Here is a 27,165-nt window from a genome sequence, read left to right as displayed (position 1 = left end):
CTCTAAATTCTGCTTGCAAACTGAGCAGTTGTTCCTCTAGCCCATCTCTCTTCCTATACTTTCTCAGAATCAGCTAGATGGAGCCAGTGGACACTTTCAGCATTCTGCTAGGAAATCATCTTGCCAAGGTCCACAGTTTCATTATGCTCATTTTCTATCTTCTAAGTTACCATAAGTGATAGTTTTGCCAATTGTTTCTTTATCACCTAACATGGGTGTCATTTTCCAGCCTGCTGGAGCAGGCTCTTCATTGCTTTGTCAGCCTCTGCTAACAATTAGCTTGCCATTTTTCAGCATTGTCTGAAATTGTATCTGCTTCTTTTCCAGGTCCTGCTATCTACCTGGTCTTAAAACCAATGCTGCCTGTTTTACTAGTTATACTAGTACACCCTGTTATACTAGTACACTCTGTTATACTAGTGCTCTAGTTCTGAAATTAGATTTCTCTCTCAGATTTTGCTTTGTAACAAATCACCTTCAAACCTAATGGCTTAAACAAGAAATATTGATTATTTCTCACACCCTGTGAGTAAGTTGGGTGGTGTTCTCATTGGGGTAGACTTGGCTTGGCTGGGAGGTATAAGATGGTCTCTCTCACACATCTTCCAGTTGCCTAGGTGTCTATGGGGTGATGGAACTGACTTGGCTCAGCATCTTTCATTTCTTATATTGTGGTAGTTGCAATTTACTAAAAGTAGCAGAAAAAGGCAAGTTCCTGAAGGCAAGTTCTTTCCAGAAAAAGGCAAGTTTTTGAGTTCCTGCTTGTATCATGTTTGCTATTATCCTCTTGGTCAAAGCAAGTCAAGTGGCCAAGCACACAGTCAGCATGAGATGTGATTACCAAAGGCAAAGACAGGGAAGGGAACTATTGTAGCCATTTTTACAATCTCCTGCATTTGATGTGGTCAGTGTCCCTTTTAGGATTTTAAATTTGGTTCAGTATTTCTTCCATTCCACAAGAAGTAGCATATAATGTTTTGTGTTTGTATTTTCCAGTACTGCACAAATCAGTGTATGTTCACAACATTCATGAACAATAAAGGGAAATTTCTTATCTGTACAGATGGTGAAGTAAACATTATGAGATTAAAAGAATGTTTCAAAGAATGTTTCTTTCCCCAGTTTTTGTAAAGATCTCACTTGTGAGGAATTGGACATATTTTTGTGTATTCCTTTCTCACAAAGAGTAGGCTTTCAATCTTTTGAAAACATTGCTGATGATATTCAGTTAACATGAACATCTTTTTTTGTCCAAGAAGCAAAAAAGTTGTAAAGATGCTGTTACATTCACTTCTCTGTAGTATTAACAACCATAGTTCTTATTGCTTAAAAAACTAAAACAACTTGAGGTCTTATAAGTTTTATATTGACAGTGCTCCATTAAGTATCTGCAGAAGAAGAAACTTATAGTGGTGATATCTAAATGGAAAAAAGAAGCAGCAGGGCAAAGTGGTTGAAGAGAAATGGAAAGCAATAAGCAAGCAATTAAAAAAAAAGTTTGATGGAGAGGAAGTAAACCAAAAGAGTTATTAAAAAAATCAGGCTTGGCCTAAGTGATGGTTATGTGCCAACTTGACTAGGCCACAGGGTTCCACATTAACATTTAAAAAAATTAATTTATTTTAATTGGAGGTTAATTACTTTACATTATTGTAGTGGTTTTTGCTATACATTGACATGAATCAGCCATGGGTATACATGTGTCCCCCATCCTGATCCCCTCTCCCACCTCCCTCCCCATCCCATCCCTCAGGGTCATCCCAGTGCACCAGCCCTGAGTACCCTGTCTCATGCATCAAACCTGGACTGGCTATCTATTTCACATATGGTAATATACATGTTTCAATGCTATTCTCTCAAATCATCCCACCCTCGCCTTCTCCCACAGAGTCCAAAAGTCTGTTCTTTATCTCTGTGTCTCTTTTGCTGTCTCGCATATACGGTCATCGTTACCATCTTTCTAAATTCCATACATATATGTTAATATACTCTATTGGTGTTTTTCTTTCTGACTTACTTCACTCTGTATAATAGGCTCCAGTTTCATCCACCTCATTAGAACTGAATCAAATGCATTCTTTTTAATAGCTGAATAATACTCCATTGTGTATATGTACCACAGCTTTCTTATCCATTTGTCTGCCAATGGACATCTAGGTTGCTTCCACGTCCTAGCTGTTGTAAACAGTGCTGCAATGAACATTGAGGTACACGTGTCTCTTTCAATTCTGGTTTCCTCAGTGTGTATTGCTGGGCTGTATGGCAGTTCTATTTCCAGTTTTTTAAGGAGTCTCCACACTGTTCTCCATAGTGGCTGTACTGGTTTGCCTTCCCACCAACAGTGTAGGAGGGTTCCCTTTTCTTCGCACCCTCTCCAGCATTTACTGTTTGTAGACGTTTTGATAGCAGTCATTCTGACTGGTGTGAGATGGTACTTCATTGTGATTTTGATTTGCATTTCTCTGATAATGAGTGATGTTGAGCATCTTTTCATTTGTTTGTTAGCCACCAGATTAACATTTGAATCAGTAAACTGAGTAAAGCACATTGCCCTCTTTAGGTGGGTGTTAGTCAGTCATGTCCATCTCTTTGGGCCCCATGGACTGTAGCCTGCCAGGCTCCTCTGTCCAAGGGATTCTCCAGGCAAGAATACTGGAGTGGGCTGCCATTCCTTTCTCCAGGGGATTGCCTTACCCAATTAGTCAAAGGTCCGAATAGAATAAAAAAGCTGAACTTTCCCTTAGTAGGAGGGAACGCTCTGCCTGACGGGCTGGAGCTGGGATACAAGTTCTTTCCTGCCTTTAGACTCTAACGAAACATGGGTTCTTTTTAGGTCTCAAGCCTCCTGGCTTTCAGACTGGAACACACCAGGGTGTCTCTGGCTTGTTGCCTGCAGGTCTTGGGACTTGTCAGCTTCCATAATCTTGTGAGCCAATTCCTTGTAATAAACTACACACACCTACACACATATACTCACATGCACCCTACTGGTTCTATTTCTCTGCAGAACCCCAGTTAAATATAGGCTAGAGGATTAATTGGAAGGAGAAGAAAAAATAGAATTAGAAAGAGATTTTAGTTTATGATGAAGATGTCTCTTAATGGAGAAATTAGCAAGTGTTGTGTAGAGAGAAAGCAACTATATCACTTCTCCCAGTTCAGTTCAGTTCAATCGCTCAGTTGTGTCTGACTCTTTGCGACCCCATGGACTGCAGCGCGCGAGGCTTCCTGTCCTTCACCAACTCCTGAAGCTTGCTCAAACTCATGTCCATTAAGTCGGTGATGCCATCCAACCATCTCATCCCCTGTGGTCCCCTTCTCCTCCTCTTCCAAGGCTCTTCAATTTCAAAACTGTGGAGAAGGTTTGAATGAAGGTTCAGTAGTCACTATTCAGTTCACTAACTTTTATTCCCATAAATTATACAGTTTGGATAGGATAGAAGGCAGATTATAGGCTGATTTACAGATATGTGGTGGTGGTGTTCATTGTTCAATTGCCAAGTCATGTTTGACTGCGTGTGACCCCACGGACTGCGGCATGCTAGGCTTCCCTGTCCTTCACTATCTCCTGGAGTTTGCTCAAACTCATGTCCATTAAGTCAATGATGCAGATGTTAGGCCACACCCAGAACCAATAGGGGGAAGCCTGCCAATAGCAGCAGTTAGTGGGGAAGCCCAGCAGAATGGAGGGCAGGACAGATGCAAAGCAGGAGAACACATTATATTCAGGATTAGCTTCTGCATGAATGGGAGTTGGCATCATGGTGAAACCCCCTAAATATTTCTGGCAAAATATTAACTACTCTGGAAGTCAGGCTAGCTTGAGGAAATCAGGAGATAAAGAGAGAGCAGAATTAAGATTTCCCTTTTAAAGGTGCTTTAGGGGTGGATATTATCCCAAAAATGGTGGCTTAAAAGGTTCAGTGTCACTATTGTTCAAATTAGAAAATGCCTTGAGAAAGTAGGAAAAAGTTATAAGGCTCATTAGAGTTTTTATAGTGGTTGTGGGAAAAATTGTAGAAATAACCACTCCAAATTTAATGCAGGAGCACATTTAAAGGCAAGTTTTGATGCAGTGAGCACACATTTATGACAGAGGGCCATTTTGTTTAATTATCCTGTTCGTGGAGAGTATTTGTGCCTCATATATAAGATGAATATGGATACACCATACAGATTATTTTGGATGTTCAAATAAAGAAAGCTTGAGGACAATGGTGATACAATTTTAAAAGAATTTATATAAGTGCAGTTTGGAATTCTTATAATTAAGATATTATATAAGAAATTTGTTCATATTATAGAAGACTTAGAAATTAGGGGTAAAGGCACCAACAGTCCCATGACCTCAACTGCAATCACTATTATTACTTTGATATATTTTATTTCTCATATTAAAATGTTTTTTAAACAGTTTTAGTTATAGTCGACTAGCTTTTGTCATTAAACATTCTATTATAAACATGCAACAAGGATTGTAATTTTAAAATATTCAACCTCCTTTTCTCTCTTTTTTTGTTTTAATGGGTACCCAAATTTTGGTGAGTGTAACTTCTCTAGCCACAAAAATGTTTGAGGTTGCTACTGAATAAATGCCTAGCCCTAAGCGGGAAGGTCAGGCGCTTGTTGGTTGCTTACTCCGTGTCTGTTTCACCAGTCTTCTTTGCTAACAGAACCCTGATCTTGTCCGGATATTGTCTTCCCTGACATGATTCAGAGGTGGGTGACCCAGTCTGTGGCTTAATAGTTGATCCTTGGTTTAGATGATAAGATATGAGGGTGGGGAGTCTTTTCTTGCTCTTAAAAGGGTACCAGAAGAGCTGGTCCTTGTCCAGCATTATACCTTTGGATAGCAGAACCAAGTTATGAAAGGAACCTAGGATGGTGTTGATGAGCACTAAGTCAGTTAACTCTGAAACCTCTGGCTTCTTCACTATTGAAGCACATTTAAGTTAGGTTTTCTGTATGCAAGGAGAAAGGATTCTAACTGAGAGATGAAGGTCATATTTTGGTTTGATATTCAAAATCAAATTATACAGTAGGTCAAGAACAGTGAGAGATGTACTTGAGAGATTTATTACATTCTGTAGCTCACCTCGCTCTCTCTGTGTCCACCCCTGTCCCTTCCCACCAACCGCCCTCTGGCTAGCATATTGACAACTGAATTTGGAAGGTTTAGTTTACAGTGTTCTCCAACTATATGGTTGGAGACCTTTCTGCCAACCTCTAAGACTTAACTGGGAATTAGAAGAAAGAAAGTCTTAGGAAAAAGGTAAACCTTTCTGGGCTTAGGGGATTGTGGATTGCAGGAGGTATGGGTAGGAGAGAAGGACAGGACAAAGCATTTGGATATGAGTTTCCTGAGCTCTTTTTTTTCTAGTTTAGTAGCAGAGATTCATTCTTTAGGGGTAATCCTGAGCCAAAAGAAGAGGGTTATTGCCTTATCTCCCCTTGGTCATGGCCAGAGAGAAAAGTAGTGTAAGATGTTCAAGAAAACGGCAGGGAGCTGAGGTTTTGGGGGAGTAATTCCTATGCCATGTATATATAGATGCTAAAACAAGAGCCAGTGTGCTTGCCACAGACTCACTTAAGGCAAAGGCTGGGATGGATGCTGGGCCAAAGCGCCAGGTGGGGACCTGGCTGAGGCTCAGAGTTCTTCTATAGTGTGCTCCAAGGTGAGGCCAAATTACCTAGGGAGTCCTAATTCACTGAAACAAAAGAGACCAGACTACATGTTACACCAGAGGCATTCTCCTTGAATGCAAGTGAGGCAGTATAGGGATCAGAGGAGGTGAGGCAGCAGTCACGGAAGATCCTGCCAAGGTTAGGGGTGATGTTCTTTCCAGTCACTCTCATCATATAACACAGCCCATCTTCTTATGAAAAAAGAAAAGAGGTAAGGAAGCCTGAATAAAACCCAAAGGGAATATTATCATTGTTATTATTAAATTATTACATTGGATACAATCTCGGTCTGGACAGAATAATAAAAGCTATTTTTTTTTCATTTAATAAAAAGTGAGAGCTTAGTGTGATGACCAAATTAATTAATTATATAAATTAATTATAGAAAAAATAAGCATTTTCTCTGTATTTCAAAACTAAAGTGTGAGTTGAATTGTATTTTTTCTGTGTTCAACATAGTTTTCATAACTGCAGCTTATAACAGTGGCACAATGCTGCTGCTGCTGCTGCTAAGTCACTTCAGTCGTGTCCGATTCTGTGCAACCCCATAGACAGCAGCCCACCAGGCTTCCTCATCCCTGAGATTCTCCAGGCAAGAACACTGGAGTGAGTCGCCATTTCCTTCTCTAATGCATGAAAGTGAAAAGTGAAAGTGAAGGTGTTCAGTCATGTCCGACCCTCAGCGACCCCATAGATTTCAGATTTTCCAGGCAAGAGTACTGGAGTGGGGTGCCATTGCACAATAGTCCATGACAAACATCTTTGAGCATAACAGATTTTTCTACATTTTGGGTTATTTCTTGAATTAGATTTCTACAATGAGTTAGCCTGTTCCAACAAAATGATCATTTTGTTTTTATGCTGAAATGCGCTCCAAAAAAGCAATTTTAATTTACACTACTACTAGCACCGAAGTATCAATTACAGTTTCACATATTCTCTGGCATCTAATATTATTAAATATATGTATTTTAATATAATCAGTGAAAAACATTGGTGTTTTATTTCTTATTCAGTCAGTAGAATATATGTATTTTTTAAAATTCATTTTCATCTGTAGTGATTATTTAATACTTATAGCTTATTATTTCATTAGGTGCAATATCAAACCTTTTGTACCTTTAGAAAGCAATGTTTGTTGACTGTAAAGAGGTTAGTGAATTCAGTCACAGGTCTTTATGCCTGTTGGGGGACTTTAATAAGGATGGCAAATGGGCAGAGCTGTTCAGAAGCCCATGATGCATCTCTCTTTGGAGAAGGTTTACTTGGGGTAAGCCCTACCCATGAGCCTTAAAAAATTTCTATGCTGAGCTTCCCTGATAGCCTGGCACCATATTCTCATTTACAAGTTTCCTGGCTGCAACTTATAAGAAGGAAGTTTTAGAAACCAAACAGTGTAAGCTCTACTCTTGAAAATCATCCAACAGCCAATATTGTAAAGTTTCATGGCTTTCATCTCTTTTCCTTTGCTTCTTTTCCTGCAATGAGTGTGTCCCAGCAGGCATGGGCTGCTTATTTGACCTGCTCTGTGGGGGTGCAGGTTCCTGTTCTTCTCATCACATCACACCACACGGTGTGTGAGGCGGCTGTGTCATCCGACAGAGTGTCACCAGCCTCCTTTGGAAGTCAGCATCTGAGGAGACTGTGGGAAATCACAAGGGTGCCTGAGACCTCTCCCTAACCCCGCCATCCTTCTCCACTTTCCACAAATAGTGTGATGTGACCTGTCCCCACTTATCTCAGTGATCCTCAGTTCTTTCTCATTGGACATTGATGAGAAGAGTAAAGTCAGTGCTGGTTCTTGCCATCCGGGGAGCCTGCCTCCTGCTGCTTCTGGGACAGACTTGCCCTGGGAAGGGCCATTCAAATCCCCAGGTAGTCAGTCCTGAAGGGCAAGATCAAAGATCCAAGTTTTGTGTCTAGTTAAACTGGGCTACATGTGGGAATACTAAAGTTTATCAGATTAAGGAAGAAAGTGACAACAGAAGGAAAAAGAATCGTTATCCCACCAGATAAAGCTGTTTTAATTAGTGTATATTTCACGTCTTTCTTTTTGGTCAACTTTTATAAATCTAAATTGTAATATGCACACAACCTTGCAGTTTGCATTTTTGTTTCTGTGTCTGTATAAACGAGCTTCCACACGCTGTTGCACAGTGTTATGTAGGTGTGGGGAGTTTGCAAATCTGACATGGCTTCCCCGTGCTTCTTGCCAGTGATTGGCCCAGAGGTGCTCAGGCGACCAGCTGTGGCCCATGTGATGTGAGTGTACTTCTAAGAAAGAGGAGAGGAAGAGGAAGAGCCAGGCCTTCTGTGGGGCCCGGTTATGCTTGCGAGGTGATCCTCGTTACTGAGCAGCCATCTTGTTATTATGAGGCCCGCTTCAAAGGCAGGAACACATGGAAGGTGGCAACTATTCCCTAAGCACTGTTTTGTCCAAGATGTGCTGCTGTGAGTAAAGTAAGCACATCGTGGTCCCTGCTCTAGTGACGAGACAAATCTACAATCTGCTGACAAGACAGAGTCCCAAATAATTATAATACAAAGCCAGTGTGATGCTTCCTTTAGTGTTGTTATTACTAACCAGTGGCATGTAAAGAAAACTGTCCAATGCTTTACCAGTTAGCAGTTGTGGGTTACAGCACCTCTCTGTGATCTGGTTGGGTTACCACATATCACTGACCTTGGTCATCTACCCATTTGTAGAATGAGGAAGCTATACTATTTGAGCTCTATGTCTCTTTTAATTATTAATAATATTTTATATTTCTCCCATTCTGGTAATAATAAGCCGGCATGTGAACAATTGAATGAATGACTCCCCAGATGGTTTTTTGTGGGGAGTAGGGGTTGTTTTTTGAGTGTGTCAAGAAGTTATATAAAAGTAAAACAGAACAATGAGAGAAAAAAATGTAAGGTGCACAGATGTTTGGTAGGCAGATGGAATTAGATATACTTTGCAAATTGATAGAATGAAAACCAGCCAATTTTATTTTGGATTGTAAAAATAAGATATACAATGTGTTCTGTAATAGAAAAATTGTGTGTCCAGGAAGAGGTAGGAATTGGAGGGTGACATGACTGTCATCTTTAGGCTGGTGAAGGGCACAGTGTTAATTGATCATCTTCTTCACTTCGTGTTTCCTCCTATCAGTGCAGTAGGTCAGTGGTGCTGATTGGATGGTGAGTCAGAGAAAATGAAAGGAAACCTATTTCTACTCTGGGTTCTCAGCACATAGATTTATTGCTCCTGTATTTATTTCAGCAACAAATATAGAACCAGACTCAAAATGACAAGTTTACAAGCCAAGCAGGACCTGTAGTTGAATACATTCCCCAGAATAATGACATTTCCTCCTTGGAAACCAGCTGTTACCCGGAAGGTTAAGAAAGAAAACTTTCTCTGTGTAGCACTGTCTAGTTAGCTAGATCCACATGCTCCATGTATAAACAAGGCTTTAAACTAGAATATACTCTAGTTTCAGATCTTTTGAGCTATCAGTTTTTGTGGGACTATCCCAAGTTGCCTCACCTTTCTTTGAAACACTGTGCAAGTTGCTTCAGTTGCTACTGTGTTCTCTATATTCTGCTCTGCTGCTGCTGCTGCTGCTAAGTCGCTTCAGTCGTGTCCGACTCTGTGCGACCCCATAGACGGTGGCCCACCAGGCTCCCCCGTCCCTGGGATTCTCCAGGCAAGAACACTGGAGTGGGTTGCCATTTCCTTCTCCAATGCATGAAAGGGAAAAGTGAAAGTGAAGTCGCTCAGTTGTGTCCGACTCTTCGTGACCCCATGGTCTGCAGCCTACCAGGCTCCTATGTCCATGGGATTTTCCAGGCAAGAGTACTGGAGTGGGGTGCCATATTCTGCTCTAACTCTCTTCTATTCTAACTGTGCTACTCAGTTAAAGCACATATCACGTCAACGGACTGCTACAAATTCATCAGAAGTTTCCTGGTGTTACCAAGGATACAGTCTACCTCTCTACCGTGGTGCACAGGCTGCTGTGTTATTGGTTCTTGTTTTCATCTTCACCCTTGTCTCATAGTACTCTCTCGCTTGCTCACTCTGTTTTCTAAAAGGAAACCTCCTAAGCTCCTTTCATTTAGAGGTCCTTTGAGGTCATTAATTTATTTATTCATTCACTCAAACCATCCATTCAGTTAAAAAATATTTACTAAGTCCCTCCTAAGAGGTGCCAACTACTGTTTTAGTTGTGGTCACATAGGCTTATTACATGTGTGAGCTGGCATTTGTGCCCACTGAGATGAATTTGCCTGGGAAGAATTGCAAAAATGTATTTCTAGCACTTCTCATTTAATTCAGTTCATTTTAAGATAATAAAGAATTGGCATATTTTGTTACCCTTGGTTTTGTGGTATTAGAGGCATAACTCTACAGTCTAAAAAAATTGCTTTAGCAAAAAGAATGATGCCAAGAGGTAATCTATTTCCATACCAGTTTTCTGTGCTTCGTGTATGATGCATATGTCACAATGGCTCAGATTTGTGTATTTTGCATTTTTAAGAAATTTGAATTGGGGGAGGAGGATATTCTGTTTATCTTTAATGGAACAGCTTGACTCTGTGCTTCACAGTCACCAACTTTAAGTCACTGTTACACTAGGAAAGCAAATGGACCAGGGCGTAAAGAGCAGGTCAAAGATTGTATGGAAAATGACAATATTTTACAATGTAGAATTTTGGCAAAATGTGAATATGATAATTACACATTCAAACCTCTTCAGCTGCTGAGGTATCATCTAATAACGTCCAACAGTTGGCTCCCTACCAGGTATACTCCAAATGTAACGATGTTCTTGAAGCTTTTCTTTACAGAATCATTTCTCAAATGTGTACAAATTGCCTTGTGCCAGCATGGAGAGCCCTTTCAGCATTTCAACTCAGATTTCAGAGGAAGACTTATTAATTAGGACTTTTTCAGACAAATTCCCTCGCTGACAAGAAAAACTGCTGACACATTACTGAGATGATACCAAAGTTCAAACCATGTGTGTGTGTGTGTGTGATCCCTTTGAAGTTGAACTTTTCATTCCAAAGTTTATGGTGTTTCACTTCTGTTGATTTTATGTCTGTTTCCAACTAGGTTGAAAATTTTGAGAACAGATAATATCATGGTATAGTATTTTTTTCCTCTTTCTTCCCTCTCTTCCTCCCTCCTGTATTTCCCCAGTTAACACAATCATAGTTTTCAGCATACGACAGTAAATGATAGATACTTGATGTAATTTTTCCCATTAGACTATAACCTTGAGAGAGAGAACTGACCATCTCATTCATCATTATAACCTTGATGTCTGGTGCCTGGATATAGTAGGTACTCCCTAAGTTTTCTAAATCAATAAGTGAAAAAGTAAATTTTGTTGATTAGTTGATTAACTGATTATCATAAGTACTGTTTCAGAGGCACTTATTCACTTACTGAAATCCCTGGAAACTCTGGAGAAGGCCCAAAGAAGTGGATACTAAATACATAAATGGCTCATTCTATTTTACAGTGAAGACATATTTCTGGCTCAGTTGAACAATAAAATTAAGACATTTGAGTGTGACTATCTTCTGGACCAACTATTTGTAGAGAACTCCTCTGGAGAGAGCCCGAAGCATCATCATACATGACATGGTGGTTGTTTTCTCTCCAGTCTAGTATTTCTGTCTGATGGGATCATGGGTCTCTGACTTTGATCCACTGCTCTCTACTTGTTCACCTTGTGTAAGAGAACTCAAGGGGCGTGGGGAAATGTTACTGACAAAGGACCACACTCTTCTAAGGGATGCCGAAATGTGCAGATGGTGTTATCATGAGGCACGGTTAGGTAACAATCACATACACAGAAACAATCATAAGGTCTGATGCATGATTCTATATGGGCTTATTTTATTAACATTATTGCATAGAATATAATATATACTACACTACTGTATATTATGAATAGTATCTATTCTATTAGCATTACAATATTCTATATCCAACCAGTCCATTCTGAAGGAGATCAGCCCTGGGATTTCTTTGGAAGGAATGATGCTAAAGCTGAAACTCCAGTACTTTGGCCACCTCATGCGAAGAGTTGACTCATTGGAAAAGACTCTGATGCTGGGAGGGATTGGGGGCAGGAGAAGAAGGGGACGACAGAGGATGAGATGGCTGGATGGCATCACTGACTTGATGGACGTGAGTTTGAGTGAACTCCGGGAGTTGATGATGGACAGGGAGGCCTGGCATGCTGCGATTCATGGGGTCGCAAAGAGTTGGACATGACTGAGCGACTGAACTGAACCGATTCTACATTACTATTTTATTATTTCCTTTTCTATTATGTTTTTATTGTGCTAACAAAATACACTTTATCATCAAAAGTGAAAGTGCTGAGCTTAGTTAGCTCAGTCGTGTCTGACTCTTTGCAACCCCATGGACTTCCCTGTTCATAGACTTCTGGCAAGAATACTGGAGTGGGTAACCCCATTCCCTTCTCCAGGGGATCTTCCTGACCCTGGGATTGAACCTGGGTCTCCTGCATTGCAGGCAGATTTTTTACTGTCTGAGCCTCCAGGGAAGCCCACACTATAGTTCATCTATATTCTAGCTAAATAATTTATTATTATTATTCATCCTTATATTTATGAGAGATAAGTTGATATTCCATTCAGTTTCAAAAGATGAAACAGATTCATAGTAGTGAGATAACTTTTTGTGTGGGAAAAACTTCTTAAGAAAGGATTACAACTAGAAGCCTCCCTGGTTGAAGGACCATACATTACCCAAATCCTTAGGCCAACTTTCTTTGTGATGAACTAGATCTGGAACATGGACAAGAGGCTGTTATTACTGCAGTGTGTAAACATGAGAGAATTCTAACTTTAAGTGGCATTCACTTCTTATGCACTTAACATTTTCATAACAGTTTCTTCAGACTCCACAGAGAAAATGTGAATGCTCTGAATGAGTCATTCTGCACTCAAGGGAATTAGTTACCTTTATTTCTCTGGGTTATTGAACCCAAGCATTTATTTCCTGTCTTCTGTTTTGTAGAGTGTATATTGGAGTAAATTGGGGGCGAGTGAATTTTGTAACAGCTTAGAGTTGGAAAGAACATTTGGGATTATCCCCAATACAAGAAGCCCTGCTACACTATTCCTGATAGGTGGACCTCAGCTACAGTTTGCACATTTTCAATGATGATCTAACTTACCACTTCTGCCTATTCGAATAGTTCAAAAAATTTGAATCGTTAGAAGATTCTTTCTGTTTTTTTCCTCTTCCCCTTTTTCCCATCTTTTCTCCCATTCCTTCTTCTGTTGTAAAGGAAAATCTTGATTTATTTATACTTCCACTCACTGGTTCTCCAAAGCTATATAGAATGATGCAGATCTTTCTTACACACGTTAGCCCTTTTTTGTATTTGAAGCCAACCCTCCTGCTGGCCCCAGGGAATCTGGTGTCAGGGATAAACATCTCAGTTTCATCAGTCATGCCTCAAGGACAGGTTTCTTGGCCCTTTGGTCTCCTGGGAACACTTCTCTGGATGAACTTTTTGTTTATTCATGTCATGCTCGATACTTGAAATTCAGACTGGAAGGTAGTATTGTGGACCCTGAGTTTAGGCCTTCCCGGTTCTCGGCCCTACATTCTATTAACTGGGAATAGAACTATTAAGCTCTACACTTCTACCAGGTTTGTGTTTATATCACTTATGTTATTGGTTCATATTATGACAGCTACTGAAATCCATGGGTCTTTTTCTTTAAGAAATAACTTCTTTCTTATAAAAGATATAGCTATTGTTATTGTGGAAACTTTAAGAAATGTAAAAAATAGAAAAAGTCACCTAAGTAAGTTCATCATACTTTAGGAATGTATTTAATATGTTCTTGAATGTATTTTACAAAAGTGAATAATACTAGACATATAAATGTATAATCTTTTTCAACTTTTTATATCGTGAAAGATCTTTCTATTCTAGTCAATATGAAATTACTTTATTAAATTTAATTTCTTTGTAGGATTCCTTTGTGCAGTTGTATGGTTATTATGATATATTTAAACTTTTTCCTATTGATGATTATCTAAGTTGTTAATACATTTATTTTTTATGATGAACAATGCTGTGATGGGTATTCTCCATACATATTTGCCTATTAATTTGATAAATTCCTGGCAGGGGAATTGCTAAATCAGAATATGTACAACTCTAGAAACTGTTGACCACTTTGTACTTTCTCTAACAGCACAGAAGACTGGGCTTCTGGTTGATTCTGATGATAACAAGGGTGGTTGGGGCCAAAGTACACTGTGGGAACTTTACATACTTATGAAGTATGTGGAAATGGGGACAGTGTACTTGTCAAACACTCAGGTGCATTGTTGTGTATGTGTGTGCACGTGTGTGTGTATCTGGCAGATTTTCATGCATATGGAAATAGGCAAGCACCTAACTGCTGCTGCTAAGTCGCTTTAATTGTGTCCGACTCTGTGCAACCCCATAGATGGCAACCCACCAGGCTCCCCATCCCTGGGATTCTCCAGGCAAGAACACTGGAGTGGGTTGCCATTTCCTTCTCCAATGCATGCAAGTGAAAAGTGAAAATGAAGTCAGTCGCTCAGTCGTGTCCGACTCTTCACGACCCCATGGACTGCAGCCTACCAGGCTCCTCCACCCATGGGATTTTCCAGGCTAGAGTACTGGAGTGGAGTGCCATTGCCTTCTCCAGAGCACCTAACTAAGTACATGCAAACGAGAGACATTATGTAGTAGAGTTTAGGGGAGGAGAAGAGAGAGAGGACAGAGTTTGTCATGCCATGTGTGGACCACATGATTTGAGAGGATTCTTTGAGGTGCAGGCGTGAGTCCTGTAGGATCTGGTTTGTGCATCTGGATTCCTTGGTTGGTCTTAGACCTTAAAAGCTTTTCTGATATTAACATCTCTGCCTAGTTCCTTCTGTTGCTCCCATGGCTCTGGCAGATCCCCCTGCCCCTTGCTAAGGCATTTACCAGCCTGCCTGGCAGGACTTCCTCCTCAAACCTGGTGTTTTGTCTTCAGTACCATGTGCTGGCCTCCTGGATTTTTGTAGATGACCTTAACTTCTTGATATGAAGTTTTACTCCCGTGTCCTTTTAAAAATTGGAATTATGACTCTGAGAACAAGAACTATCTTTCAGTTGTCATATTTCAGAAATTAATTTGGTATCTGTGTCACAGATTTTTAGGGTATTCCTATGGATTTGAGAAGGAAACAAATGTGACATTAAAAAAATCTTTGTAAATATTTTTGTAGCAATTGATTTAAAAAATAGGAAAAAAAATTGCTAGGCCTTCCATGAGACAATCCTTTGTATGGCTAAGTAAAGCGTGTTCTTAGGTTATTAGAATTAACTGTCATTCTTAAGTTTAACACCCTGTCACTCTTAGGGGGAAATGCACATTGCTCAGTGTCCTCTTCAGCTCTGTGTCCCAGCAAATCCTGCCTTGTTTTTATTCCCAGTTATTCCACACTCCATTTATCTCAGATATACACCTTTCCTCTGTCTGAATGTTCTGTTATTCTTTCTCTGTCTGCAAATCACTGCTTAGCCTTCCAGATTGGGTTCAGACATTACCTCTTCCAGGAAGGCCTCCCTGATTTCCCCCTTCCTCCAGACCAAAGGGACCAAACGGAACAGGGTGTCTAGTGAGACTGACTGGATCACACACTCCTCTGGGTTGCCTTGGCTGCATGGTCTCCCTCACTCCACCATGACAATGAAATCATGGGAAGAAAAACCACAAATAAGTAAAGTGATTATTAATCAGAGGATGAGCAGTGATGGTTTGGATAGCTCCAAGCAATGGTAAGGTAAGGGAAGGAGTTCTGGAGGGGTTTGAGCAGCAGACAAATGGAATCACAAGGGAAGGAATGTTGGTTGCCTGTATAAAAGGCGTGAAACAATCCTGGATTTAGTTGTGGTCAGTGCAGCTGGTAAACTAAATATGTGTATGTCCACAGTGCCACACATGTCCTGTCTGATGCCACTGTGCCTGGTGGGCTGGAGGGAGAGGGGTTATGAATCAGCACCACTAAGGCCTGGCTGCGAGATGGCAGACTTTCCTAGAGGACTAGGGGTCCTGGAGTCCCAGCTCAGAACAGAATAGGAAGCTGTTTCCTATTGGTTTCAAATGTCTGTGTTCCTAAATATGTCGCCATCATTCCCCACAACAGGCACTCTTTCTCCTGAGTCCTTTCTTGGGCTCCGCCTTATTGCTGGACCCCTTCTCTCATCCTATGCTGATTTTTCTCTCCTTTTGATCTTTAAGTCTGGACACTTCATACAGTCATTCCCTTCTTATCCTTTTGAACTTGCCAATGAGAAGCTCATAATTTCTTTCAGTGTATACCTCAGACTAAGGTTCTGCCTTTGCATAGCCAGAAAAGATCATTAATGAGCTTTCCCAAACAAAGGAGTTGACTTTCCTGTTATTTTATATGGCTGCTTCAGAAGCAATTATAGTGTTTTATTTCTAAAAGAAAGTTTTCTTTCCTGGGCCCACTAGAGTATTTTTAGGGGTAGGGTATACAGAGAAATGGGAGAGGACTCTGGTGCAGGAGAAAGAACCTTGGTCTCTGAGTCAGAAGACATGGTTTTAAATGCCCTTTGAACTAACTGTTCATAGGTGTGTGACCCTAGGAGCACTGCTTAATCTCTCTGAGCAGAAGTTGTGTTATACTGGTTACAAAGTATGGAAAATAGTAACGATTGTCACAAAGATTAAAGAGACAATGCATGTTAGAGTGAGCAGGACGGGGGCTGGCTCAGAGCAGGTGCTCAAAATTGTAGTTTTTAAAAAAGTTATTTCTGATTTCTATGATATCGTTAGTCACTATTGTGGCAATGGTCTTATTTATCTTTTTTTATGTCTTTCGGTTCTCACTGTCTTATACCCCAGCCAACACTTAGCATTATCCAGCTTTCTAAATTTTAGCTGTCTTGTTGTAAAGTTGCATTTCATTGTTATTTTAACTTTCCTTTCTCTGATTACTTGTTGATTTGAATGTCTATTCTTATGCTTGTTAGCCTTCAAGATTTCCTTTATCATCAATTGCATTTTGTAATCCTTTGCCTATTTTTCCTTTGAGAGTGCTGTCTTTTTATTTTGGATTTAGGAGTTTCTTAGATGTTCTAGATACTAATCTCAAACAGGTAAAGCCATGTGACTATCTCCTCCTATTCTGTCAGTGCTATATTAATTTTGTCCACGGTACTCTTTATGGAACTGAAAAGCTTAATTTTGATGAAGCCTAATTAGTCAATGTTTTGATTCTTGGTTTTGTGTTTTTGCAGTTTAAGAAGACTTTTCCCATTCTTAGGTCATGGTAGGTCTTCTGCATTTTCTTTTACTAGCCATTGTAGCATTTAGGTAACTGTTATGGAGTGAAAGTTTGTGTCTCCCCCAAATTCATATGCTGATTTCCATATACAATCCCCAATGTTATGGTACTCAGAAGTGGCGCCTTTGAGAGGTAATTAGGTCATGAGGGTGAAGCCCTCGTGGATGGGATTAGTGCCCTCATAAGAAGAGACATGGGAGAGCTTGCCTCTTCTCTCTCTGCTCTCTACCATGTGAAGATACAAGAAGATGGCCACCAGTAACCCAGGAATCAGGCCCTCACCCAGACACCACATGTGTCAGCAGCTTGAGATTGGACTTCCAAGCCTCCAGAACTGTGAGAAAGACACTCTTGCTGTTTATAGCAGTCTGAACTGACATAGTAATTAATCCAGGTAGAATTTGTGTAGGGCTTTGCATGTGGTTGAGCAGGGATCCAGTTTTAGTTTCCTCATTATTTTCTTTATATTTTTAGAACTTAATTGGTACATGGTAGTGTTCAGTAAAGTCTGTTGACTGAAGAAATTGAAGTTTCCTCGAAAGTGGGGAGAAGAAGTGTGTGTACGTGTGTAGTGTGTGAGTATATTGCGTGAGTGTGTATGTGGTGTGAGTGCGTGTGGGGGGGTGCGTGTATGAGGTGTGAGTGTGTGTAAATCCTGTGAAAGGTATTTCCCTCTGACTAAGAAGACTATGGTTAGAACTGGTGGCTATACTCCCTCCTCCCCACCCCAGCTCAAATATTGACTTAGGGTTTGTGTGGGAGGATGGAATGGGAGCATAGATTTAAGAAAATATTTATCTCTTGATTGAAATCTACTCAGATTTCTGTTTTCAATTCAGTTTTATTTGAATGTGATAGAGTCAAAGGTTATATTAAAAATTTCTAAAGCTGGTACCAGTATTCTTGCCTAGAGAATCCCGTGGACAGAGGGACCTGGTAGGCTACAGTCCACGGGGTCACAAGAGTCGGACACAACTTAGTGACTACACCACCACCACCACTAAAGCTGTACCATTTAGATACTGACCAGTTAAAATGAATGCTTTTAATATGTCATATTGGTTTGTTCTGGCTGGATATTAACCATGGAAGCAGTAGTTTCCCAGTTGTTATTAAATATTATTAAATGATAATATATATAAAAGAGCTCTGTGAACCAAAGACTTACACAGATGTTAGGTAATACTATTATTATCTCTGTTTTCTTAGAAATACAATGTGAAAAACCCTATTTTTCTATATAAAATGGATTCTGGTTGCTAGAATACAACTCTCTGAATCAATGGTTGAAAGAAGATAATGAATTTAAAAAGTTTCCTTTGACTGGAAAATTCTCTGCACCTCAGTGTGACTTGACATCAGGGTCAACCAGCACCTGTTCTTTGACCTCTGATGCTGTTGAAGTTTTAGTTCAGAAAAGTTTGGGGGCACCTTTGTGGTTCTCCAGTCTGATTTGAGTGTTTTCCTATTTTTCGCCAGTTTTAGGGAAACTGATTCCAGTAGGTGGAGCTCTTTCTCAATGTTAGTTCAGTTTTCATTCAGGTGGGGACTTGTTTCTCACCTTTCTTGTCTACACTGGCTTAGTCATAACTTGGTACAGGTACTTAAAACAGTGTCTGAAATTAGCATCAAATGTAGGTTATGTATTTCTGTAAAATGAGTTTTCCCCCAAGTTGTTTCATGGAACAGCTATGATTAATTTCCTTCTGAGGTCTGATCAAACATTATTGACTTTTTTTTCCCCTTTGATTATCTACATCAAAGACCCAAAATACCTACACTTTACTATGAAGCTATGTCCAGGTCCTTGATCAAATGTGACATCTTTTGATGTGAATTCTCATCATGCATATCAATGCCCTGGCTTTTGTGTTACATGGTCTGTGTTGCCTCACTCCTCCTGTACATTAGCAGTGTTGAGTTTGGGGTTTAGAAGCTGCAAATGTATTTGATCATAAATACGCATACAGCAAGAAAGTTTTTTCTCATCTGGATAATCCATTTAGTGCCACATCTAGAGGCTTCTCCATATACTTGGAATTATGCACAGAAAACAGAATTTAAAAAAAGAAATGTCTAGAGGTTGTCACTTTTAGAAGCAGTAGGTGGAGTTGTAAAATGGACATCCATGAGCCAGTTTCAGGGCTTAGTAGAATTTTTTTTTTTTTAATTAGTAATCTGTTTGCTTTAAGAAATGTCATCTAAACTCTAGATTTTGGACTGATTTATTAGTAAACATTAGTAACCATCAGTTCAGTTCAGTCACTCAGTTGTGTCCGACTCTTTGAGACCCCATGAATTGCAGCACGCCAGGCCTCCCTGTCCATCACCATCTCCCGGAGTTCATTCAAACTCACGTCCATGAGTCGGTGATGCCATCCAGCCATCTCACCCTCTGTCGTCCCCTTCTCCTCCTGCCCCCAATCCCTCCCAGCATCAGAGTCTTTTCCCATGAGTCAACTCTTTGCATGAGGTGGCCAAAGTACTGGAGTTTCAGCTTTAGCATCAGTCCTTCCAAAGAACACCCAGGGCTGATCTCCTTCAGAGTGGACTGGTTGGATCTTCTTGCAGTCCAAGGGACTCTCAAGAGTCTTCTCCAACACCACAGTTCAAAAGCATCAATTCTTTGGCGCTCAGCCTTCTTCACAGTCCAACTCTCACATCCATACATGATCACTGGAAAAACCACAGCCTTAACTAGACGGACCTTTGTTGGCAAAGTCATGTCTCTGCTTTTCAATATGCTATCTAGGTTGTTCCTAACTTTTCTTCTAAGGAGTAAGTGTCTTTTAATTTCATGGCTGCAGTCACCATCTGCAGTGATTTTGGAGCCCAGAGAAATAAAGTCTGACACTGTTGCCACTGTTTCCCCATCTATTTCCCATGAAGTGATGGCACTGGATGCCATGATCTTTGTTTTCTGAATGTTGAGCTTTAAGTCAGCTTTTTCACTCTCCTCTTTCACCTTCATCAAGAAGCTTTTGAGTTCCTCTTCACTTTCTGCCATAAGGGTGGTGTCATTTGCATATCTGAGGTTATTGATATTTCTCCTGGCAATCTTGATTCCAGCTTGTGCTTCTTCCATAGTTTGGACTAATTTATTAGTAAAGATTAATAAAATTAAATACTTACATATGGAAATTTATAGCAGAGTTAAGATGCTGTTTCTTCAGTGAAACTTCAGGAATTTTTTTGCAGGAATAAAAAAAAACTAACTAAAGTGTCCAGCATCTGTGACCACACGTATTAGAGCAGAAAATGTAACAAATTCTTTTTTCATTTGTCCTGTTTTCTTTCCCCCCCATTCCTGCTGTTTGACTTGTGAGCAGTACAGAAAGCACATTTCAAGTATGTGGTATTTTTCTACTGTTAGCCTGGAAGCATGATAAGTAAATGCTAACAGCACATTAACAGGGTGTAGTGGAGTAGGTATGTTGGACTTTCTGCTAAGATGCTGAGAGATGTTTAAGGAGATTAGAGATAAAGAGGAATAGATAAAGAGATAAAATAGATAAAGAGATTAGAGATAAAGAGGAATAGCTGCTGCTCTAGATGTCTCTGGGTACTAGGCAGGAAGACTAGAGAACACTCCAATAATTTCATTGCTTCTCTCAACTCTTCATGCTTCAAGGCTAGTAGTGGGGGATCCGAGTAAAATTAATTCAACAGATAGTTACTGAGCACTCAAACAATCTTAGTAGCTAGACACAGGAATCTGAATAAATATGGATTTTGTCTTTTTGAAGGATATACACAAATGCATAATTATAATTGTTACTATTGTGATAAGTGTTATCATGGCAATCTCTATCTCTATACATGTATATAATTAATTTCCTGACTCTTGGTTTTCTCATATATGCATCTCAATATGCATCTTCCATGCCAGAGACTTTTCACATACTTTAAAAATTATTTAATTTCCACAACAATCTTTGAGGGGGATATTATTAACCACCGTTTATAGATGAGGTTTGAAGCAGTTATAAAAGCAATGTTCCATTGACCCCATCTTATTATCTGTGATGTTCTTTTCCAGTGTCACATACTGGGACCTAGAGAGTCAGAGGCTTGGGTATTCAAGACACAGTAGATGCTGCCCCACATTTTGGGTCTCTAATCCCCATGAAATTAGTGAGTATAAAATTGTCCTTTTGCTTCAGTGAATTTATCAGAAGGCCTTCCCTAAACATATCAAAGGGCCAGTGATCTCCCATTTCTCTTAAGAAAATTGACATAGATATGACATATAACACTGTATAAATTTAAAGCTGTATAATTCCATTTACTTTTGGATATTGCAAGAGTGTTATTGCACTGGGGTGGCAGAAGGGCTGCGAAAACCCCTCAGGAAAAAATTTCTGCTCCTTCCTCATTAGCCTGACACTGCTACATCCAGGAACAATCCTGTCTGTGGGAATCCCAACTGAAGGTGCTGTCCGATTGGCTAGGACCGATCGGCACTTGTTCTCAGTGACAGCAGCTCAGTGGTGAGAGGTGGTGGCACTTTTTGATCATGGCTCCTTTTGGAAACCTTTATAGACGATGACAGCAGCTACTCCTCATTATCTCCCATCTCTTTCAATATTGCTTTGGTGTCTTGGCAGGCAGCTCTCGTAGTTCAGCACCGCTAGTGGAGGACAGCTCACAGCACCTTCAGTACTTAACTGAGTTCTTCTGGGGCGGATCTGGGAAGGAAGATGGGTTCACCAGGGAGGTGAGTCTGGGTTACAGATCTACTGTGAGGTTTTTCCTTATAGCAGTTTTGAACTTCTGAAGCAAGGCATAGGTCTTCAGAATTCCTTAGTTCAGAGTGAGCTTCTATGCTTCTTGTGGTTACTATGAAGTAACTACAGTTTCCTCCAGGCAATATCTGAACTAAAATTCCTCTTCATGTGCCTCCTCAGTAGGTCACGAAAACTGGGAGTAGCCATAGGGAACCTCATATTTCTTCAAATTGGATGCTTGGAACTAAATTTCAGAAGGCTCTCTGGGTTAAATAGATGGAAGTGGTCACCTTTTAATTCTTGGTGTATGATTTCTGAGGTGTCTGCTCTCATTGACTTAGAGAACAGAATCAAAACTAGCTTTCTATTATTAATAGTTCTGCTATGAACATTGGGGTGCATGTATCTTTTAAAAATAGAGTTTTTGTATTTTGGGGACATATGCTCAGGGCTGGGATTATCAGATCGTATGGTAGCTCTATTTTTAGTTTTGAAAGGAAACTCCATACTGTTTTCCATAGTGGCTGTACATTCTCGCCAATAATGTAGAAAGGTTACCTTTTCCCCACAGGTCTCCAGAATTTAATATTTTTAGATTTTTAATGATAGCCATTTTGCCTGGTATGAGGTAATGTCTTATTGTGGTTTTCATTTGCATTTCTCTAATAATTAGTGATGTTGAGCAACTTTTCATGTGCTTGTTGGCCATCTGTATGTCTTCTTTGGCTAAATGTCTATTTAGGTCTTTCTGCCTATTTTTTGACTGAATTGTGTTTTTTTGATATTGTGGTGTATGAGTTGTTTGTATATTTTGGATATTAACCATTTGTTAATACCATTAACAAATGATATTTGTTAATGGTCACCATTTTTGTCATATCATTTGTAAATATTTTTTCCCATTCTGTATGTTATCTTTTCATTTTGTTGTGGTTTCCTGTGCTGTGCAAAGTTTTTGTGTTTGATTAGGTCCCATTTATTTATTTTTGCTTTTATTTCTTTTGCCTTAGAGATTGATCTAAGAAGATATTACTAAGATTTACGTCAGAGACTGTTTTGCCTATGTTCTCTTCTAGGAGTTTTATATAGATCATTAAACCATGTTGAGTTTATTTTTGAATATGGCATGAGGGAGTGTTCTAATTTCATTGATTTACATGTAACTGTCCAGCTTTCCAAACACCACTTGTTGAAGAGACTATTTTTTCTCCATTGTATATTCCTGCCTCTTTTGCTATAGGTTAATTGACCATAGGTGTGTGGTTTATTTCTGGGCTCTCTATTTTGTTCCATTGATATCTTTATGTCTGTTTTTATGCCGAGATGTGGAAATAACCCAAGTATCCATCAACAGACAATTGGTTTAATAAGATGTAATATATAAATATCAATACAGTAGAATATAACTTTGTCATGGAAAGAATGAAATACTGCCATTTGCAGCAACATGAATGACCTAGAGAATATCATACTGTGTGGTACTGGTAAGTTGGACAGAGAAAGACAAATATTATATGATATCACTTATATGTAAGAATATAAAAAATAGTACAAATGAATCTATGTACAAAATAGAAACAGATTCACAGGGATAGAAAACAAACATATGGTTACCAAAGGGGAAAGAGAAAGGGGGAGGGATAAATTTCAAGTATGGGATTAGCAGATACAAGCTACTATACATAAAATAGTGAAGCAATAAGTTTTTACTCTATAGCACAAGGAACTATGTTCAATACCTTGCAATAAACTATAATGGAAAATACTCTAGAAAAAAATAACTGAATCATTTTGCCATACACCTGAAACTAACACAGTATTGTAAGTCAACTATATCTCAAAAAAAGAAAACAAAAAATACTAGCTTTCTTCTGGCCAACTCTGGCTTTTCCACATGTCTTTTCTCTCCTTCACCTGCCAGCTCAAAGATTTGAAAGAGATGGCTTTTTCTTAGGAGTTTATTTGTGGTGTTCTTGTTTAACCCTCCTCCTCTTCATTCCTGGGAAAGACCTTCTTTTTCTCTTCAGTTTAGCTGAGGAAATTAATTTTCATGTTGTTTTTTTCTTCCACAGTATTGCTAGAACACAGCAATACTCACAGTATTGCTAAAGAGTAAATAGTAGGTAACTAACCATTTCATGTTAAGAACTACCATGTTGAGAAACCCCACAAATGGAAATGGAAGTTTAACAACAGCGTTAGCCATAGATCCCTATGCAATTTCACTTTGTAAATTCCAAATGACCAGATAGCTGTGTGTGGTGTTGCAAAAGAATAACATTGGCCCTGAGGCAATTCCACTGGTCAATTCTATAGGCCATTTAAACTCAGGACTATTTATAGAGCAGAGAGAGAGTCCTTACAAACAGTCCTTCAAAAAGCCTTGTGAGCCTAAGGCTTTGTGGCTCCAGAACCCGCTATATAAATCAGATTTTAAATTAGTATTCAAATTGAAGAGGTATGTACATCTGTTATGAGGCCGGTCATAGACTATAGGAGATGAGGGGTCATTTACTTGAGTTTTGGTTGTTTTGAGAAAAGGTGACCCCAATGGGTTCAACTATTTTCACACATTTGGTCAATCTTACAGGCAAGCTCCCTTATTGATAGAGAAAATTTGTTCCCCCAGGGAGCTTTGGGGCAGAACCCAATGCAGATCTCCCTTTCATTAGTGCCACAGTTTTTATTAGGAGTTTCAAATTCTATTGTATAATATAACTAGGATTGTTTTAAAATAAAAATAGCACTTGAATTATCCACTTAGGACAATTCATAGTCTATGTGCCATGCTTATCTTGGGGTTTTGTTCACTCCTTGACACACCAGACACACAAACACAATCTGAGAGTATAACCCTGGCTGGATCCTGGGCTGTATCTGTTTGTCCAAGCCTCTGGGGAGCTTCTCTGATAGCTCAGTTGGTAAAGAATCTGCCTGCAGTGCAGGAGACCCTGGTTGAATTCCTGGGTTAGGAATGTCCGCTGGAGAAGGGATAGGCTACCCACTCCAGTATTCTTGGGCTTTTTTTGTAGCTCAGCTGGTAAAGAATCTGCCTGCAAAATGGGAGACCTGGGTTCGATCCCTGGCTTGGGAAGATCCCCTGGGAAAGGGAAAGGGTACCTACTCTAGTGTTCTGGCCTGGAGAATTCCATGGAGTGTATAGTCCATGGGGTCACAAAGAGTCGGGCACGACTGAGTGATTTTCACTCTCTGGGGGAGGAGACCCACCTGCATGGTTCCTGGGAGCCAGTAACCCACCTTCTCACCATGTGGTTGGACCATATGAAAACAGCACTTCTGTGGTTCCTGAGCTTAGTTATAATCATTCCCTCTGGCCCATTTCAAACTTTACTTGTTGACATGCTTTCATCACTGCTGGTTTTTGTTGAGACATTTGTCTTCCTGATTTGGTCCTTGCCTCTGTCTTCTTGCCAAGGTTTAGGAATGTTCCCAAGCTTGGCCTTTTCAGCTGTCTCCTTGACTTCAGTCTTTCCTTTGCATACCAATCATTGGACTTCTAGGCAGTCCATCCTAGAATCCACGAGTACATTCCAAAGCAGTCTAAATATGCTTTCCTTTTGGTGTGGGTGTGCTTTTAATTTTGAGATGAACTTTTGAACACTGGGATCTCTGAAACTACTATTTCAGCACAGCTTACTCTGCAACATCTCTTCCAGATTGGCTAATGTCCCATGAAGAGAGCCAGGGGTAGATCCTGCCCTCTCAACAAGTGGACACAGAGGACAAGAATGTGTGATTAGGTAATGCTTTGTAGCCACGGTTTCTTTCAATATGTCCTGGAGCCTTGAACTAGACTAACTTTTCTATCATTTTTTCAATTAGAATACTGTTCTCAACCAAACATTAGTCTGCGGTAGTTTTAAATTACCATGCCTGATTCACAGTGATTGAATTTTAACAAAATTCCTGTCATATTAATATGTTCAGGAATAGGAAGTTGATTGGGAGTCATTTCATGAGTGGAGGAGAGCAATTTAAAATTGTTAGAACATTTCACGTATCTTAGCACTTGGTTTGGGATGGTTTGGTGCCTGCTTAATATAGGAGAATGTGAAATTGCTGGCAATGAAATTTCAATCAGTGGCTCTGTATCTGAGGGGAACTCTCTAGCAAATAGGCAGTGAGTTTTCTCACCACCGTTCCCCTTTGGAAAATCTCTGACCCTCCTTTTCACCTTGTTTGGGTGTTTGGGGCACATTTCTAGCCAACATTTAACTAGGCTTAGAGTCATATCAAGCTCCACAGTGATCTAGTCTCTCAACTTGCAAACCTCAGTTCCCTCTGTATTTTCTGCTATTTCAGAAATGGAAAAGGTCACAACCTACAAAAATTTTGACAAAAACAAACTCCACTCCCAAGTTGCAGAATAATTATTTATTTCTCTGGAAATTTAAGCCTTTTTGGGGGTAGTATGTTGAGCATCAGTAGTGTAAAGGTGTTTACACAGCAACTGGGAATCAAAGTGTGGCCAAGCAGGTGAGATTTTCTTCAGCTTGCGCCTTGCTAATGATTTTGCTCTCAGTTTTATTTTAAGGTTATCACAATGAGTTAAAGAATTCCACCTAGGTCTAGACTGTGTGAAAGGTAGATTTCTATAGACTTGAAAACCAAGGAGCTTGATTCTCAGTGGCCTTTGAGAAATAACTCTGTGATTAAAAAAAAAAAATTATCCCCTTGGCAGCTCATCTCAGTATGGTACATTAAGACACACCTAGGTCCCTGGTGGGGAAGTATTACCACCTTAGGCAGAATTGAAAAATAGATGGGGATACTTTTAAGATATCTCTATTCCCTCTTTCTTTTTTCCCTCTCCAATTTTAACCCAACTCCAATCCTCACCATCCTCTCTGCCCTTTGAAATGTCATCTCAGTCTTTGCTCTTTAATTCAGTCCTCCCTTTCTGTCAAAATATTTTGGTTCAACACTTGTCTTCTAGAAATTCTGATTCGTCTTAGTACATTGATGAGTGCATGTCTGTATGCGAAATTGCTCAGTTGTGTCTGACTCTTTGTGTCTACACAAGAGTAGACTCTTGTGTCTACGCTTTGTGACTCAATGGACTGTAGCCCTCCAGGCTCTTCTGTCCATGGGATTTCCTAGGCAAGAATACTTGGGGTGGGTTGTCATTTCCTTCTCCAGGGGATCTTCCTGACCCAGAGATCAAACCTGTGTCTCCTTTGTCTCCTGCATTGGCAGGTGGATTCTTTACCACTGAGCCATATGGGAAGCCCACACTGATGGGTACTAATGGATTAATCTATCACCTGTCATGGAGAAGGCAATGGCACCCCACTCCAGTACTCTTGCCTGGAAAATCCCATGGACGAAGGAGCCTGGTGGGCTGCAGTCCAT

The sequence above is a fragment of the Bison bison genome, unplaced genomic scaffold, assembly GCF_000754665.1.
Source record: "Bison bison bison isolate TAMUID 2011002044 unplaced genomic scaffold, Bison_UMD1.0 scf7180017864174, whole genome shotgun sequence".
NCBI lineage: Eukaryota > Metazoa > Chordata > Mammalia > Artiodactyla > Bovidae > Bison > Bison bison.
The sequence above is the reverse complement of the archived record's forward strand: the minus strand, read 5'-3'. Positions refer to the sequence as shown.